This window comes from Hyla sarda, chromosome 11 (assembly GCF_029499605.1).
Source record: "Hyla sarda isolate aHylSar1 chromosome 11, aHylSar1.hap1, whole genome shotgun sequence".
NCBI classification, from domain to species: domain Eukaryota; kingdom Metazoa; phylum Chordata; class Amphibia; order Anura; family Hylidae; genus Hyla; species Hyla sarda.
This window is the reverse complement of record NC_079199.1, coordinates 44,266,815-44,279,418: the sequence shown is the minus strand read 5'-3', so window position 1 is coordinate 44,279,418 and position 12,604 is coordinate 44,266,815. Positions and strand designations below refer to the sequence as shown.

The 12,604-nt window shown below is 41.9% G+C and overlaps 1 protein-coding gene across 5 annotated transcripts in view; it reads left to right on the top strand.

Annotated features, from left to right (window-relative positions):
* KCNH5 (potassium voltage-gated channel subfamily H member 5) overlaps positions 1-12,604 on the top strand; it is a 403,943-nt gene that overhangs the window by 351,250 nt on the left and 40,089 nt on the right. The gene's annotated exons all lie outside the window — the stretch shown is intronic.

Genomic DNA, 12,604 nt, shown 5'->3' with positions numbered 1-12,604 from the left:
CCTATACAGTCTACCGCATGATATAGCATATACGACACATACTACACCTTAAACATACTTCTATTTTGAACAGTATATTTTAACACCAGGGGACTCTGCTACTGCAATATCAATGGTCATTTGTAGACAAATTCTGAGTTTTCCAATTCTCCACAGCAGGACAATCCTACTCCTGTAGAGTTGTATGGAGCAGCCGTTGCTCCAATCAAAACTACTGCTCACTGGGAACAAAATAGTGAAGAGAAAGGGGGGACCCGCTGTGGACCCACCATTCTACTGTATCCAGCTGGTTTGACTTTGGACAGAGTATAATTACAGTGTAGGTTTTCACCCTTTATCATGTGGAGACTAGACTTCTGCCAGTAGAGGTTACCAGGCTGTTACCCCAAGAATGGTCCGAGTATGGCTAACAGTGTCCCAAGCAGATCCAACAGCCACAGAGCCAAGCACTAGGGACACAGGCAGAGGTGAGTCTGGTGCCGATGTGGGTTGTAACCTGGCAGATAGGTAGTGGAGTCAGATCTAAGCTAAAAAGTGGTGGCAGAAGAGGTAGGGCAAGCAGCACAGGTTTACGGTCAGCAGTCTCTGTTATACTCAGGAGGTTCTAGATAATACACAAGGGTCAGTAGGCAAACAGGCACAGGTCAGATACAGGTAGCAGATCAGAAAAAACTCACTTTAGCTATGGCAAAACCACACTGTTGCTCAGACACGGGTGCAGCCAGTGCGTGTACATGGCCCATGTGGGGCAGACAAAAAGCTAGAGTCACAGATAAGGAAGCAGGAAGAATATTGGAAGAGAAAGCCTGAGCCAGACGGTGGGTGTGCATAGCAGTGATTGCAGGCTGGAAGCAGTGAGTGCTAGGACAAGCTGTGCACTGGTGGGTGCCAACCACTTCTTATCTATTCACATAAATGTTGTTGCAGGTAAACATCTTTAATTCTGCAAAGAAAACAATAAACAAAAAATAAACAGTGGGTCATTTTATAACAGGGATGACCAAAAAAACATAGACAGGCATTAAGTGATTTAGTTACATTTTTTTTTTTTTATAAAAATGTCAGACAAATGTCGCACCTGCGACTACACGATTTTTCGTGCAGCATTTTGACTGGAAAGTGAGAAAAGCAAGTTTTAGAAGACTTAACTACGTAGTAATAATTTTAAAATGGACTACGGGTGGTATTTATTAACTGCGACAGTCGCAACTGCGCAAACAAATTGAAACAAGGTTAAAAATTGACTAAATTTACTCCAGCTCAAACATGGAGCAGAAAAAGCTACTACCAAAGTAAAAAAGAAAAAATTGCTTACGTGAAAGAAAATTATCAACAGGCTTAAACCAGTTGATAAATACGTTACACATAAGCAAAAAAAAAAGTTAAGAAAAAAGTACTAAAAAAAAGGAATACATAAGCAAACATTGATAAATGTCCCTCATATAGTTTATCCTTCATATTTCTCTGCTGCATTTCTTTCTTGAGGACACAGATACAGTTGACTATGGTGCCACTGCCAGGGGGTCAAGTGCAGAAGCACCGTTTGCATTATGATTACTGCAGCCCTCACAACATCTATCTAAACTCTGTGCGCACATGTACACTAGTTTCCAACAAACTTCGAAGTAACGGAACTAATAGAACATAACTAATAGAACAATCACAATTTTGGTAGATTTGATAATGAGTGCTAATCCGGTCCAGTAAAGAGCAAACAGCGCGGATCATTATTCTTCATAGATTTTGGGAGTCGGTGAAGCAAATTGTGCTGCAGAGACTAAGACTGTCTGGATGACTGATGTGTAGATGTTCCTTCAAGCCTCGCTGCATCACAACATGTTGTATTTCTCACTTTAACATAAACTTGTTGTTTTTTTTTTTATTTATTATTTGGCTCTTTGCCCCTTAGATTAATAGGATTCCCAAACATAAGATGAAGTGTTTGATATTTGAGTGAGCGGCACACATTTATCTAATAAACATAATTATGTCAGCGGTTGATATATTGGGCCCCTGCCTGGTGTGGGCTTGAAGACGTGAGTGATAGACTGAGCCATATGAAGCCATTTGTCACTAATGGCACAAGCTATGGGGGTCCAATGTGATGTCCTTTTTGAATAAATGTTGCAGAACGTCAAGTTTTTTTTTTTGGGGGGGGGGGGGGTTCTTAAGAATGAATTCTATTAAATATGCTTGGTTATTTATAGATATGAAGCTCTATAGTAAGCTTGGCTTAATAGCAGCAAAACCATTTATTAAAGGGGCTGTACCGGAATCTGGTCTGTTAGCACAAAAAAAGTGACATATTCCTACCGCTAGAAATTTGGATGGGATTTGTGATGGTTATAGCCATAGCTGTAACCTGACTTTCCTTCACACAGACAAAATCTTGATGTATTTCCCCAGCCCAGGATTTAAATACCCTGGTCAGGGTTAGAATTAAAATTTCCCCAACCTGTGGGTGGCATTGCCTGCAGGACTTGTTAAGAGGAGGAGGAGACATTCGTCTAAATCGGTTGTATACCTACTGAGATGGTGGTGGGGAATCAAACATCACTTAATAGGCTGTACAGATGTGAATTCTCTAATTAGTAACTAGGCTAAGTCCCACCCTTGACCCTGGCCAAGCCAAAGTCACCCAACGCCTAAGTATACCCCTGGTAATAGTATTTTACTTAAAGTTTACCTCTAATTGGGGTCCCAGTGGCAATATATGTGCTTTAATTTCACAGCCGCTTCTGATCCCATGACTTGCTCCAAAAATATTGCGATCTGGAAATGGATTTGCTGAAGGCCCCATAGGCTTGCATGGGACGATTCACAATAGTTACAGAGCTGGTCAAGTGATCAGAAACGACCATGAAGTATAAAAACATAACCTGCTGCCAGGACCAAGATTAGATGTATCCTTACCAAACTATAATAGCGTAAGTTTTCTATGGTCATAAATGCAGTGTTAAATGCAGGAAATGCAAATTTTGGCGTCAGGCTAATGCCCTGGTGCCCAATGAAACTGAAAGTGATAATGCTAGTCCTATGAACAGTAAAATAACGGCCCTCTTATAAAGTTTGCAGCAGAAATTTCCCCTCCCTTGCCTGAAGTTGTTTTCTATCATAGTGCCAAATCTCCAAATCTAAAAGCTGTCGTTGGTGAAGACATTGACAAATGTTGTGGCAGGGGTGGCATATGCTGAGCATAATCAGATTTTAAGTTTACAGTCTGAAAGAGAATAACACCATTATAAAAAGGGCTCTTCAGCTGTTATGTAGCCAGGAAGACGTTCTGATTATTTATGTTTCACTGTCCCCCGCTGCCTCCTCTCACTGCAATCTGCCTCCTGCTGAACAAGTCTCCAAATCTCTATGTAGTTGAAACAGCGCTAAAATGTCCTTCCATATAAATACATCATCACTGAATCGTGCAGTGCCGAATCTGAGGGGGGCAAAAATATTGTATACAATTTTAGTATATAACAATGGAATGGATAAGAAAACACACATGTAGCAGAGGTGAATTTTTCATGGAGATGTTTCTTTGAGATCTTAACACAATGGTTTTACTTGCATTGGTAAAGAAAATGTGAAACATCACTCAGGCTTATATAGGCATGATTCTGCAAAATCTGTATGTACATCGGTATTTATAGAATTAGTGAATTAATGGAGACAATAAAATGGCGAGCTAAACCTTACTGCCAAGGCTCCACTACTCTGAGCTCAGCAGCTTGGTCTTAAGATGAATAAATGAGTCAAAGTGCAGTCATAAGAAGCTGCAATATTGCAGCAGATGCAGAAATCACTTTAGTTCTATAATGATATTAAAATACATACATTTTATATTCAGTTCTGCTATATTACGGCTCTGTGATGCACCAGTACCACTCTGTGGTCCAAGGTCGGAGGTCAGTTGAGCGAGGGAGGTGCTAGCTGGTTAACTATAGGATGCTACAGAAGTAGGTTGAGTAAGCTGATGTAATCAAGAGGCTCGAAATACACAGGCACCAGCCAAAGGGTTAATTTGAAGCTCCAGAACCCCAATATAAAGTCTGCAATAAGACAGTATACCCACTACTTTTGGGCACCTGTATATAGAAAGGACATAGCTGAACTGGAGAGGGTGCAGAGGAGGGAGACAAAGATAATTAATATCATGGAGGGTGGAGGGATCAAAAGCCTCTGAATCCCCCAAAAACATGGACATGTAGCGCCGTCCTCATTGAAAGACTCTTAGAGCAACTGTTCAAAGTTTTATTGATCGGTGCAACATAGGTTTCGAACCCGACCCGGGTTCTTCGTCAGGCATCGGATACATTACTAGTGCAAGTGAAGCAAGTTTAAAACACATTTTTCATTCACTTCCGGTATAACCCGGGTCATAAGATTACGTACTTAGAACAAATTCTGCAAGTCAAACATATATTATACAGATTTATAATTATTTACATAGCAATTACCATATCAAAGATATTGTTTCTCTTTAAATATTTTCATTTTTAAATTGATTTTTGTTTGTATGAGGTCACGGAAGATTATAGGTACATGTTTTTTGCGCATGTGTAAAAATTGTTCTGAAGGTGCAAATGCTTCTGTTTTGTTCACAAAGTGCAGATGCTGCTGTGTGATTCACTTTGATTGGTAAGTTATATTATGGTTTCAGTGATTTCATTTAGACCTCCTGGGGTAATCGTAGACAGTTGGAGACAGACGCATGCGCAACAAATGTGTCACTCTAAGATGCCGTGAGCTCATACAAAAAAACCTCAATTTAAAAATGAAAATATTTTAAAAGAAAAACTATCTTTGATATGGTAATAGCTATGTAAATAATTCTAAACCTGTAGAATATATGCTTTATTTGGCAGAATTTGTTCTAAGTAAGTAATCTTATGACATGGGTTACTTGCACTAGTGCCTGACGAAGAACCCGGGTGGGGTTCGAAACTTATGCTGCACCGATCAATAAAACATTGAACACTGGTTCCAAGAGTCTTTCAATGAGGATGGCGCTACATGTCCACGTTTTTTGGGATTCAGTGGCTTTTGATCCCGCCACCCTCCAGAAGATTTCTTACCGTTGCTTTTATAAGGATCGGGTCCACGTGGAAGCTGCCACCGCTTTAGCCTCAAGTATCTTCTACGACCAAGCAAGTCTACACGCAAGTAAAGGTGTTGGGCTCTCAGCACAACACCATTTGGTAAGCTGGGTTACTAAAGAGGGGATCCTTGCTCAATCAACCATATTGCATTGGAGCGCCCTTTTTTCTTAATTTTCTTTTCAAAGATAATTGATGGTATGGGAGGATTACCAAACTTGGGGTTATTACGTTTCGAGAAAAGACTTCGTAAGGGTGATCTGATTACAATGTACAAATATATGAATGGACAGTACAGAGATCTTTTAGTGATCTTTTTATACCTTGGCCGGTAACCATGACAAGGGGGCATCCTCTACATCTAGAGGAAAGAAGGTTTCATCATCATCACAGAGGGGAATTCTTTACTTTAAGAGCAGTGAGACTATGGAACGCTCTGTCCAATGATGTTGTGATGTCTGACTCAATAAACAAGTTCAAATGGGGACCTGGTTATTTTTCTGGAGATAGTTATGGATACTAGATTTATAGGGATTATGGAGGAGATTTATTGAAACCTGAGATTTATTGAGACCTGTCCAGAGGAAAAGTTGCTGACTTGCCTAAAGCAAGCAATCAGATTGCGTCTTTCATTTTTCTAAAAATGTTAAAAGAGATCAACTTTTCCTCTGGACAGGTTTTGATAAATCTCCCCTAGTATGTTGATCCAGGGTTTTATTCTGATTGCCATAGTGAAGTTGAGAAATAATTTGTATTTGTTATGGGACAATAAACTTTGAATACAGTCTGTAAATTGTTTACTAACAATGTGCAAGCACTTTTGACGTTCTCAAAAACATTTAGGAAACACATCAAACATGCTACTTTTTAAACAGTTTTGTAAACTTTTTTCAAATTGCTTACAAACTGCGTGCACAAGGCAAACCAAGCCTAGCGCATAACTAGAGTTACAGATCAATGCTTAATATACATATGCTTTCCCAAAATTAAGCTTAATGCATATTGCTATATATAAAGCATAAATAATGTAACATAATCAAGCTTAGTCATGGATATGCTAAAAAAAAGGCACTATCACTTGAACAAACTTTACATAGATCAATAGCACAAGTGAATATAAGAAACATTGTAATATATCTTATCAGACAAAAATGCTTCGTTCTCCCGTTATCAAGCTTCTTCCTGCCCCTTTCTCATGTGAGACTGCATTCCGCTCTGAAAATTAGTTCAGCTTTAACCTGTGCCTTCAAGACAAGCCAAAACAAGTCTATGGAAGAGGGAGGAGGGAGCTCTGCCCACCAGCTCTTGGAGAGCTACAAATTATAGATAAAGCCTACAGAGCAGAAATTTACAGAAAAAATACCATATACAAGTTATATAATGGCCAGAAATAGTTCTGCTCCTCATGTACACACAGGGAAGCCTATCCTGAAAAGTCTCCTGAAATGACAGCTATGTTTTAAAAGATTCAAGCTTACAGCTTAGATCAATTTGTAGAATCAATCAGGACATAGTTATGCTATTAGAAGTAATCACCCTTAATACTTTAACAAAACTGAATTCAGTTTCTTTTGACTATATGGTAATAAAACCAGGCTCAATACATTACAGAATTAAGCATACTGCATATATTTGTATATTACAAGAACCATTCTGTAAACGCAAAAGCAGGTTTCTGTGTGAAAATGGAGAAACAGGCAGCAGGACCTAGTGTACTTGTTGATAAACAAAGCCAGCAGTGTTACGTTATGCACTCCGGCCACACACGCTGGCCGTGAGCGCATGGTCCCCTTACCTTCATCTGCCGCCGGAGCTTTAAGATTTAAAGGGCCAGTACGCTCATTAGTGTAATCCACCTGTGGCTCATTTATGAATTCCTCCACCCTCCTCAGTTCTCTGCCGGATCTTTGTTGCCGTGTGCCTTTGAGAAAGCGTTCCCCAGTATTGCCTTGCCATGTACCAGATCTCTTGCTCTTGTGACTTGACCTTGCTCCTCTGCCGCCTGCCTACTGACCTCTTGCTACGTCCTGACTACGCTACTGTGCCGCCTGCCCTGACCTTCTGCTATCCAGACTACGAGTTGCCTTATCCCTCCTGTGCCTCGCATCTCCTTAGCCGCCTGTGTGGTTGCCCCGTGCCAGGGGTAGTTACTTGGGTGTCGCCTGCAGCAGCAAGTCCATCCCGGTTTGCGGCAGGCTCTGGTGAAAACCAGTGGCACCTTAGACCCCGCTCCCTGGTACGGTCCGAGTCATCTGCCACACAGGTCCAGCGGATCCACATACACCGGAGTTCCTGTCTTCAGAAACGTGAGTGTTACAAGCAGCTCTTTGCTGCCATGCCACTCTTACTATAGGGAGTTCTTGGACTGTACACCTATTTCCAGAGGCAGCTCTTCCATTAGGCCGGTTAGGCAGTCACCTAAGGCCTTGTGCCAGGGATTGCATCACCAGAGAGCAGAGTAGTATATGCTCCAGGCCTGACTGGTCATCTTAGTACACTTTAAGCATTCCTTCTAACTGTCCTGAAGTTTCCTCCTGTGTGAGGATGCAGTTAGGAGACTTTAAGAGACACTGCTCAGGCTGGGGGGGGGGGGGGGGGAGAGACTGGATGAACCAGTAAAGTGCAGAGACCAGCTTCCCACACCCCACATGCCAGTGGTACAGCTGCTGTTAAGCTCAGCCTTATCTTTGATTTACGGTGCCTGCAGATAAGGGAGGGATAACAAAGAGCATAGCCAGAGAAATACACACAGCTTCTGGTCATGACTAGTGATGAGCGGCAGGGGCCATATTCGAATTTGCAATATTTTGCGAATATATGGACAAATATTCGTCCTATGTTTTTTTTTCCATTAGAAAATTTGTAAAGAAATTCGCATAGTGCGCATGCGCAATTATATCTTTCACCTAAGAGAAGGGAGGGATCAGTGTCCAGTCTGAAAGTGTCGATATTGGCATAAATATTTGCATAAATATTTGCATGAATTAGCATAAAAAATGAATATTTGTGATTACGTATATATATCACTATATTCTAAATATTCACAAAATCGTGAAATGCCGATATTAGCGGTAAAAATTAGCATTTCGAATATTCGCGCTCAACACTAGTCATGACAGTGTAAGTGTGTGTGGATGGGGTCTACAATGCAGTCACAATGTAACCCAGACATTTAACTCTTTACTTGCAAGTTTTTTTATTTCCCTTAGGCTTTCTGTAGCTTTGGATCCTGCAATGATAACCAATTAATTCTCCTTGTCGTGTGTGTTGGGGTCTCCAGTATAGGACATGGGAGTTTCTGCATTTTACTACTACTATGCAGATAAGGATAAGTTCTTCTACACCAGAAATACAGTTTACATTTAAAGGGGTTATCCAGAGGGAGTTTTTTTTTTTATAACTTTGCCCTCCAAAAGGTTTAAAAAAACAACCCATCTTTTACTTACCCCCAGCGGTGCCTCCGGTGTCCCACTTAGGTTTCCGTCTCAGTAATTGCTGAGGGGCAGTGTGACACTCTGGGCCTTGCCTTCACAATTTACGAGCAAAAAAGGAGCGCAGGCGGGACCAGAGTGGGACACCGGGGGCACTGTTGGAGGGCTGAAGGTAAGTAAGAGTTTGTCTTTTTAGACTTTTAAGTGGGCAAAATTGTAAAATTAAACCCCTCCTGCTGGATAACCCGTTTAAATGTAGATGCATATACTGTGTGGATAAAATATATTCTATATTTGTGTATTATGCAGCGATTTTCCAATATAAAAGCCCATTCTGTGCTCAGTGTAGTGTAAACACTGCCCCTGGTCCACACGGAGTGTATTAGCATATCCTCCTATATAAACTATTAATATTGGGCTTGGTATACAGGATTTAATCAGTAACAGTATGATGGTGATATGTATGGTGATAATATTACTGCTTGCATGCTGGTATTTTTGGTAACATTGATCTCAGTATACGCGTTTAGGACAATGATTGTATAATGGTAATATGTATAGTGATACCCCTGGATCTCCTGAATGGGAGCTGTCGGAGGCGGCCGTTCCGACCCCACCGGAATCCACGACACCCCCCCCCTCCATGTATCCCTATGGGATACATGGAGGGGACATTTCGCCCGCCGCTCCATGCGGGAGTTGGCACACCCCTTCCAGCAGACTGCTGGGGGCCTCGTTCAGAAGATCATGGGGGTCCCAGGAGTCGGACCCTCCGTGATCTATAACTTATCCCCTATCCCTTGGATAGGTGATAAGTTATGTTTCACTACAAAACTCCTTTAAATTTGGGGGGGTTCTGGGGCTCTCCCATTTCGCTTGCTCATCTTTGAGATGTTTCTGCACCTTCATCGGAGTCAGGGGATGATTTGGAAAGACACAGACCTGACTATACAAGGCCTCATAGCTGACAAAAAATATCAGATCAAAAACCCAGCCATGAGAGGAAAACAACTGCCTGTACAGCTCAGAGACAGAATAATGGGGAGGCACAGATCTGGAGGTACAAAAAGAATTCTGCTGCACTGAAAGTTCCCAGGAGCACAGTCTGAATTATGGCCCCCATAATTCTTAAATGGAATAAGTTTGGAACAAGTAGGACTCTTTCTAGAGCCGGCTGCCCCACCACACTAATTTATCAGGGGAAAAGGCCTTGGTAAAAGGGGTGACCAAGAACCCAAAGGTCACTCTGGCTGAGCTCCAAAGATCCTATGTACAAATGGGAGTGACTTATGACATATACTTTATGGTTAGTTTTGTTTTCAGAGTTAAAATATCCAGATGCATTTATCCATGCAGCATTAGTATGAAACCTGATGATATTTATGTTTCCATCTTTTCTCTAAAGTTGAGCTGCAATTTGCTAAACACTTCTAGAGCCAATATAAATGACATAATTACATGTTTGAGAAAGGATCTCATTTAGGAAACTCTTCAATCTGAGAGCAGCTTGTCTGTAAATATACATAATAAATTACTCTTCCGCTATGCGAATTTCAGTAAAATAAGCAGCTTATTTCCTAATGTTGTTTCTCATTGACAGGCATCATTGAGATAAGTCACATGTACTTACCCATTTATTTCCCAGGTGCGGTAAATGCAGATTTAGCAGAGCTGAATTTGTCATATAACCAATCCTTTAAAGGGGTACTCACCTAGGAAAAAAAAATTTTTAATCAACTGGTGCCAGAAAGTTAAACAGATTTGTAAATTACTTCTATTTTAAAATCTTAAACCTTCCAGTACTAATCAACTGCTGTCTGCTCCACATGAAGTTCTTTTCTTTTTGAATTTCCTTTCTGTCTGACCACACTGCTCTCTGCTGACACCTCTGTCCATTTTAGGAACTGTCCAGAGCAGGATAGGTTTGCTATGGGGATTTGCTCCTACTCTGGTCAGTTCCTAAAATGGACAGAGGTCTCAACCTAGAGCATTGTGGTCAGACAGAAAGGAAATTGTGGAGCAAACAGCAGCTGATTAGTACTAGAAGGATTAAGATTTTTAAATAGAAGTAATTTACAAATCTGTTTAAATGGGCACTCTCATTAAAACTAATTTTTGCTATTGCACTCCTTATGGTAAATAAAAAAGATTTCTAATATACTTTGGTTAAAAAAAAAATTACGTTTTCTATGTTTTATTTGTGCTTAAAAAAGCTCAAGTGCTGAGAGGGGTGTGTCCAACCAACAGCACATGGCAGTTAAGTGTCGAGGAGCTATGATTGGATGAGGCTGGACACACCCCCCTCAGCACTCCAGGCTGCATGTTCTGTGTTTGGACTTCGGTCCTAAGTCTGTGTATAAGATGGGGGAAAATGTGCTCTTGAGCTTTTTTAAGCACAAATTAAACATAGAAAAATAAAAAATTTTAACCAAAGTATATTAGAAATATTTTTTATTTATCATAAGGAGTGCAATAGTAAAAATTAATTTTAAGAGAGTTATGCTTTAACTTTCTGGCACCAGTTGATTTAAAAAACTAAAAAGTTTTCTAGTGGAGTACCCCTTTAATTCTTCTTGCCCGCTTGCAGGTGCCCCTAGTACCAGCGCAAGCAATTCGGGACAACCTCAACATAGGGGGTACTCGAGCGACCGCAACCATCACGACCACGGCTGCCCGAAGCTGACGTTCTAAACATACCATGTTTCCCCGAAAATACACCCCACCCCGAAAATAGGCCCTAGCTGTATTATCGGGGTGGGCTGCAATATAAGCCCTACCCCGATAATAAGACCTAGGCCAGTGGTCTTCAACCTGCGGACCTCCGGATGTTGCAAAACTACAACTCCCAGCATGCCCGGACAGCCAACAGCTGTCCGGGCATGCTGGGTGTTGTAGTTTTGCAACAGCTGCAGGTCCGCAGGTTGAAGACCACTGACCAAGACAATGCCTGGGCTGCAAATATTAAAAAAAAAACTTAAACTTACCTTCGTCCTCCATTCCCCCATTGCTAAGGAACCGGCCTCACTGTCCTCGGCTTCTTACATGACAGTCGGCTCAGCCAATCATCGGCCGAGGCGGGACATCGCTGCGGCCGGTGATAGGCTGAAGGCTCTGTGACGTCCCAACACCAGGAAGAAGCGATAACAGCGGAGGGACCACGAGGCCGGTGCCTTAGCAACGGGGGAACGGAGGACGAAGGTACGGTAAGTTAAAGTTTGTTTTGTAATACCCTATTTGCAGCCCGGGCACAGGAATAGATACAGCGCAGCGGCCGATCATTATTTGGGGGGGGAGAGAAGCTGCGCTTGTGGGTGACAAACGATTATTACCCTGATGTGGGGTGCTGGGCTGATAAACCGGCGGGGGGGGGAGACGTTGGGCTACAGAGCTGCGCCCATCACATGATAATAATGGGGTGGGGGGGTGTAAATACCGTGGAACCGCCATGTTGTTTAATGTGCATACCATACTGTATAATAAGTAAATAAGTAAGCCCTACCCTGAAAATAGGCCCTAGTGTGTTTTTTGTGGCTAAAAGTAATATAAGACCCGGTCCTATTTTCGGAGAAACACGGTAAATGTTCAGAATGCCGGGGTGCCGGCCCGGAGATCACAGAGGGTCCCAGTGGCCAGATCACCCGTGATCAGACATCTTACCCCCTATCCTTTGGATAGAAGACAACATGTCTAATGATGAAGTACCCCTTTAAAGCAGTGTTTCCCAACCAGGGTTGTCTCCAGCTGTTTCAAAACTATAACTCCCAGCATGTCCGGACAGCCTGAGGCTGTCAGGGCATGCTGGGATTTGTAGTTTTGCAACAGCGGGAGGCACTTTGATAACACTGCCTTAAAGGATTGGAAATCTAGAATTTTAAAGACAAGGACACCAAAAGTACTTCCAGATGTAGTGTTGCATCTGTCCATGGTTTGTCTCAGTTCACACCTCTCCATGTGTATTAGAAATGAAGCCTATTAAGAGAATAGGGCAGGACTACAGTACCACATACAACCCATGGGCAGGGTTCTGGCATTTTTGGGGGGAAATAGCCACCATTGGACATTCCGCACATTTGCTTGTTT